Consider the following 6,693-nt stretch of genomic DNA (forward strand, 5'->3'; position numbering starts at 1 on the left):
AGAAGAAGAAGAAGAAGAAGAAGAAGAAGAAGAAGAAGAAGAAGAAGAAGAAGAAGAAGAAGAAGAAGAAGAAGAAGAAGAAGAAGAAGAAGAAGGCAAGGATCATGAGTAGAGCAAAGATGTTCATCTTTTCTGGATGTGAAGTATAAATTCAGAGAGTCAGGAGGTAGAGTCTCAATGTGCCCTCTAAAGACTGAGCACTGGGTCCCCAAATGAAGGAGTTAAAAGAAAGGACTGAATGAGCTGAAGGAGTTTGCAACCCCATAGGAAGAACAATATCAACCAACCAGACCCCCAGAGCTCCCAGGAACTAAACCACCAACCGAAAAGTACACATGGAGAGACCCATGACTCCAGTTGCATATATAGTAGACAGTAGGACATCAATAGGAGGAGAGGTCATTTGTCCTGTGAAGGCTCAATGCCCCAGTGTAGTGGAATGTGAGGGAGGGGAGGCAGAAGTGGGTGGGTGGGTGGAAAAGCACCCTCATAGAAGCAGGGGGAGGGGATAAGATAGGGGATCTCTGGAGAAGAAACCAAGAAAGGGGATAACATTTGAAATGTAAATAAGTAAAATATCCAATAAAAAAAGCTGTAATGACCTGACTGTTCACATTATAAGATCAATGCAACAGAACAAGGACCAGTGACTAGTCCTTCAACTCTTGGCCTTTGGGGTATATTTAAGATCAAAGACTTAACATGGTGTTGTATAAAATATACTAAGTGGTTATTGAGTTGTAACTGGGATGGTGCGAGAGACCTGAGAGCAGCAACTCTCTTCCCTGGGTTTTAGTGCCATTGCTCAAGTCAGGAGTCCTCACTGTTATTAAAAAGACATAAAGGATCTGAGGCTCAGAACTCATAAATGCCATGCTTCAATTATAGATCCCACATAATTCTCTGCAAGTATGGTTCTGGTCTAGAAAATGAGCACAACCATAAGGCTGTAAGGCACAGGTTAGATTCAAAGTAAATTAAACATGTCGAATGTGTGTGTGTGTGTGTGTGTGTGTGTGTGTGTGTGTGTTGTCATGTGGAAGCCAGCGGTTGGCAGGTTGACATAAAATGTCTTCTTTTATGACTTTCCACTGTCTTAAATGTATTATTATTATTATTATTATTATTATTATTATTATTAGTGCATATGTGTGTGATAGAGGGGAGGGTGGGAGAGCAGTGGAGCACAAACATATGCAGGTACAAGCACAGCAAAGCTGATCATACATAGAGACTAGTCGACAGTTCTCAAAAGTCATTCTGTCTTCTGTGTGTTCTGGGAATTGAACTCATGCTGTCAGGCTTGCATGGCAAGCACTTTAACCCACTGATTCATCTCTTTGGCTCTTTACCTTAGTCTATGAATCTCTCCATGAGCCTGCAGCTGGATGTTTCAGCTAAGCTCTCTGCCTGTCTATCCCCTGGGATCTATCTACCTCCCTGACTCACCCCCATGCTGATGCTACAGGTATACATCTCCAAGATTTTATTTTTAAACTTGTGTTTGGGGAAATAGAAGCTCAGGTTCTTTTGCTTGTGTAGCACAAGCCACTGAGCCATCTCCAAAGCTCTCAGTGAACTATTCTTAATTTTCAAAAGGGAAAAAGATAGAAGAACATACTGAAGAAGTGTGTCTGTTGTGTCTGACTGAAAGGACAAGAAAAAAGTTAAATTTTAGCTATTCTCAGAAAAGGTGAATTGACGATTGTTAACCAAGGCAGGCTAGAGATGTTCCAGAGGAGGGGGAGACGTGCAGATTTCTGTAGTGCCTAAATCTTCTGTTAAGTTTTCTTACCTTTTTGGGTTGTCTTTTTCTTTTCGACATCGACCACAAGGCTTTTTTTTTTTTTTTTTTTTTTTCTTCTAGGAACGGGTGTAAGGATATCTAGCTGAATTGAAATTGACAAAAGTGGGTAACTCAGACAGGGCAGCCTCAGGAGCAGCCTTTAACCACAAAAGAGATATTGAAGGCCATGTAATCAATAGAGTGCCGTGGATGCAGGAGACAGATGATGAAACCCATCAAATATGATCACTGGGCAGCAGTGGTCAGTGTCAGCTTCTTAAAGAAGGCTCACTTAATGTCACCTTCCATGCAAAGCTTTCCATGCCCATGCTAATACTGTAGGCTGCCTGGCTTGCACTGCCATGAGCAATTGGGAATCTTTGGGTTGTATCCTAGATGTGAACATTTCCTGAACTTCTAGGTTTTAGAACTTTTAAGTGTCCATTTCAATCCGTCATTATTCAACTCTCTGAAGGCTCGTTCAATCATTCATTAGTTTGTTTTGCTGTAATTTATCCATAGTAAGTTTTGGGAAATCTGACCATAGGATCCTTGCCACTTTTCCTCTCAAGAGGTAGAGTCTGTTTCCCCATCTTAACTCCTGATGTGTTCTAAAAGTACAAAGCCATGATCCTTTAAGTCATGGCCAAGTTCCAATGTTGACAGCAGCCATGATGGCTAGAAGAGAGAGAAACTCAAGTGAAGTTAGCCCCAAATACTGACACACTGTGGTTAGCAAACAAAGGAGCTTAAAATAAACTTCTAATACAATTCATTTTGTGAGTCATTTATTATGTAATGCATGCTAATGATCACATAGCTTACAGACAAATACAGGAAAGCCCTTAGCAGGAGGGAGAGCGAAATCTCTCATTCTGAATCTCTCAGATTTTCAAGAAGGCCACAATAAGCATTTTAAAGAGGTAATCTTAAAATCATCCTGGTAAACAACTCATGTTGGGGAGGGTCTCAGTCAAGTGCCTATTGTACAAGAAGCCAGAAATTAAGAACCTTCATAAAAATCAGGGCAAGGTAGGATGGCCTTGCATTCCAAGCTTTGGGTAGACAGAGACAGACAGAGCCCTACGGCTCTTTGGACAGTCAGCCTAGCAAAGAGGATATGCTTCAGGCTCAGCGAGAGAGCATATCTCACACAATAGTGATAAAACATGATACAGACAACTGACGTGGATTTCTGGTTTGCAAGATCACAGGGACGCATGTTGACACACCCACATACATGCATTTATATATCCACCATAACAAGCACATGAGCCCCACATACACACAATGCATCACGTATACATACTCCAAAAACACTCATTGACTATCAAAACCATGACATTTAGGCAAAACTTGTGGAAACATTTGATGACACTTCAAAAATACCCATTAGACAAGTAAGCATTCTGTAAGCAGGCAATGGTGTTAGGAAGACTAATAATGCTTGAGTCAGCTCAGGAGCAAAGGAATACTCTCTGACACTGGGAGGGTATGGTAGTCCACGCAGTGGTAGATACACATCTTCAGCAGAATGGATAGTCTTGGTGTAATCTTGGTCACACATTTGAGACTACTTATGTTCCCTTGCAAATGATCTATGAATTATAATTTGTCTAGCTGACTCATTTGTCCACAACTTGAGCACACGCTTATTCATAAATACTGACATTTCATCTCCTTAATAGTTCTATTTCTTATTGCAAGTAAATGAGTCCGGCTTCTGGGTTTTATAGATTGTTCCTCTAAACTTGATGAATGCATTGGGTGTTTTGTTAGCCTGGTGTAGAGATCTGTGAATTTGCCAAAACTGTCGCTTTATTTTTTGAGTTCCAGTCTGTATATTCCACTGTTGATATTTGACCATGCTGGTATCATTTCTCTAAATTGCAGCACATTCCAGAGCACTCTCAGGTCAGTGCTTTTTTTTTTTTCTTTCTGTTTCTAAGTGGCTAATTTAATGGTGGCTAATGTTTCTTGAGGACTCCCTACTTGTCAGGCCTACAGAATGGGGACATGCAGTTAGGCACGAGGGTGTGAAAGAGGCAGTGCTAGCTGGTCACATTGCAACAACATACAGGAAACAGTAAGTGACCAGGAACTGGGGATGGATTACAATGCCTCAAGCCCCACCTCTGGTAACCTACTTTTGCCAATGAAACTCTGCCTTCTAAATAGTCCATAACCTTCCTAAACAGCACAGCTGAGGACCAAGTGTTCAAACACATGAATCTGTAGAGGGCATTTCACATTGAAACCATGTCTTCTGTTTCAGCACAAATACAGAACATCTTCAAATATCTATGTTTGAGTCCCAAATCCTTGCATCTTCGAAGGATCCCTGTAACCTGATCTCAACCTATGGATAAGACTTCTATTACTCCTATGTTTCTTATGTTTAAATCTAATAATCAGTTACTTTATGAAATACTTTATATTCCAGACATGAGCCTCTGGGGTGATAATCAAAGATGAGTGAAAGACTGTGTTACCCAAGTGTCAGAAGAAACACAATCTGTAAAATATAACCAGCAAGACCATGCAGAGAGGAAATGATACTGTGAATATTTACAGCAGATGACTTCACTTCTGAATTGGAGACAGAGGTGACAAAAGGGGAGATAGAGTGTAAGGACATCTTGATGAGGACTGTGTTAGGACTAAGAGGAAGGATAAAATAATTCATTACAGATAAGAAGGACAATATAAGCAAAGACAAGATCTTAGAAGAGCTGTGGTTATTATGGGAGCAGAAAATGAGCGAGTCTGATAAGAGCAAAGAGGGTGACTGCAATTAAGGTGAAGAACATACATTTCTGTTACATGGTGGATAGGTTAGAGGGGTTCATTAGTAATGATTGGTCTGCTCTGGGATGAGCAAGTATATACTATGATTTTAGCAACTTTGTAACTGCTGGAGTTGAGAACTATGGGGCTCTTCAATCAAGAAGGCAAAGCAGTTACTGAATACCACATTTTTCACTTCCTGGCAAATTTGATAGAGAATAGTGGGGTTCAAAGCCACTAACTTGTGTTTTCTAAGGGGCTTTCAGTAACCACATTAAATCTCACGTGTGTTTCATTAACGACTTTAAATTCATTTCAGTGGATGGCATCCAGGCTCATACATATTTGCATATAAGCATATATACCTTTTAAGTATTTGCAAAACTCAACACATGTTTAAAGACTCTGAAACTTTCTGATTATGCAGGTACCTTGCACAAACACACACACACACACACACACACACACACACACACACACACACACACACACACCATGTTTATGAAAGTATCTGCAGAGGTTAAAAGAGGACATCAGTTTTCTACAAGTGGAGTTAAAGATGGTTTGGGTTGCCATAAAAATGCTGGAGACTTAACTCATTTTCCAGTAGACCAGGCAGTGTTCTTAGCCACAGACCCTTCCTCTGCAGTCTCTTTTGGAACACTATCCATACAGCATAGTTTTATGTTCCCTTCTTTAGAAGCTTTGGGAATTTTCCATCTAAGAGATCCTTTTACTAAGTAAACATCCCTGTGTGTCTTCTCTTCCCATTAGAGAATATTATGTAGACAAAGCTGAGACCTAGCAGTTGGAAAACTGACCTCCATCCCTTGGAGCTGATAAAATGACCCCAGGTGAATAATAGAGTGTCATCAGCATTTTCCCTTGAGTTGAGTGAGGCTCATGGTGTTTGACTTGTTTTCTAAGATCATCAAAAGGAATATGTTCAACCGGTTTAATACGCTGATGTTTTTATCTGAGTACTGTCAGGACCATCACAGCATTGTAATTGCATAATTTATTTGTATCTTTGCCTTTGGACACATGTGATCTGAAATAGAATGTCTTTACAACTTCCTCTTGTCTTAAGAGATATGATTAAAAAAGAACGTGTTTTAGGAATATGGAAACAGAGTCTAGTCACTAGCTGGCCTAGATAAGCATGCAGAATAGCTGTTTATCTAGGGGATTAAGAGACATTACCCCTGATCTGTGACTTTGGCCTATTGACTATTTTGAGTTAAAACCAATGAGATGCAGAAGACATAAGAGGAAGTCATCACATCGCTGTTCTGCCTAAAGGTAGGCCATATGTTTTCCTTTGCAGAGATGCCTTTCTCCCATGTGAAGAATAGGAGAACAATTTTCCTTGCTAGGGATAAAACAAGTCTTCATAACACGCTGAGATAAATAATCTTTATCCATATTACAGCCTATCTTTTACCACTTCCCAAATCACCAGCCCATGGAGCTAACTGCCTCTGCAGGTGGGCATCGCTTTTCTGGGTAGCTTCCAAGCAGACAAAAATGGGATTATCAGCAAACAGGGATTATTCTCTTCATCGGTTTAATTGACTTGTACAGAGTCACTAACTCCAGAGAGGCAGGAGAGCTTTTGCCTTTGCGTTTGTCCTAATAGGAGATCTCAGGCAACAAGGTGCTGATGTGGATTCAGGAGTTGAATAGATTGCCCAAGACAAGTCCTTTCTCTTCTGTTTGCTACTACATCATGGTCTTTGGAAGAGGTATTTTAGACTATCGTGAGATTATTCTGCAATTTATTGTGAAAATCCTTTCCATGCACAAATGCATCAACGCACTGATGATTGTAACAAAGAAGGGGCACAGAAAGGAGTTTCAGTAGTTTGAAATCCTTAGTACATTCCTTACTACAAGGAGTTCAGATTCAACATGAGAGAGTAGCAGGAGAAAAGGGAAGGAAGGCTTCATTGTTAGTTTCTTGGTAAGCTTATCTTTGGAGATCTGTAAGGTGCTTGCTTGATTCATTAGTTCATTTGTCCACTCTGGTTTTATCATCTACCTTACTATCTGCTATTGTCTTAAAATTCCCTCCTAACTTCTCCAGAAATTGCGGAGTATTGTCCCTCATCATCATGAAA

This window comes from Mus pahari, chromosome 15 (genome assembly GCF_900095145.1).
Source record: "Mus pahari chromosome 15, PAHARI_EIJ_v1.1, whole genome shotgun sequence".
NCBI classification, from domain to species: domain Eukaryota; kingdom Metazoa; phylum Chordata; class Mammalia; order Rodentia; family Muridae; genus Mus; species Mus pahari.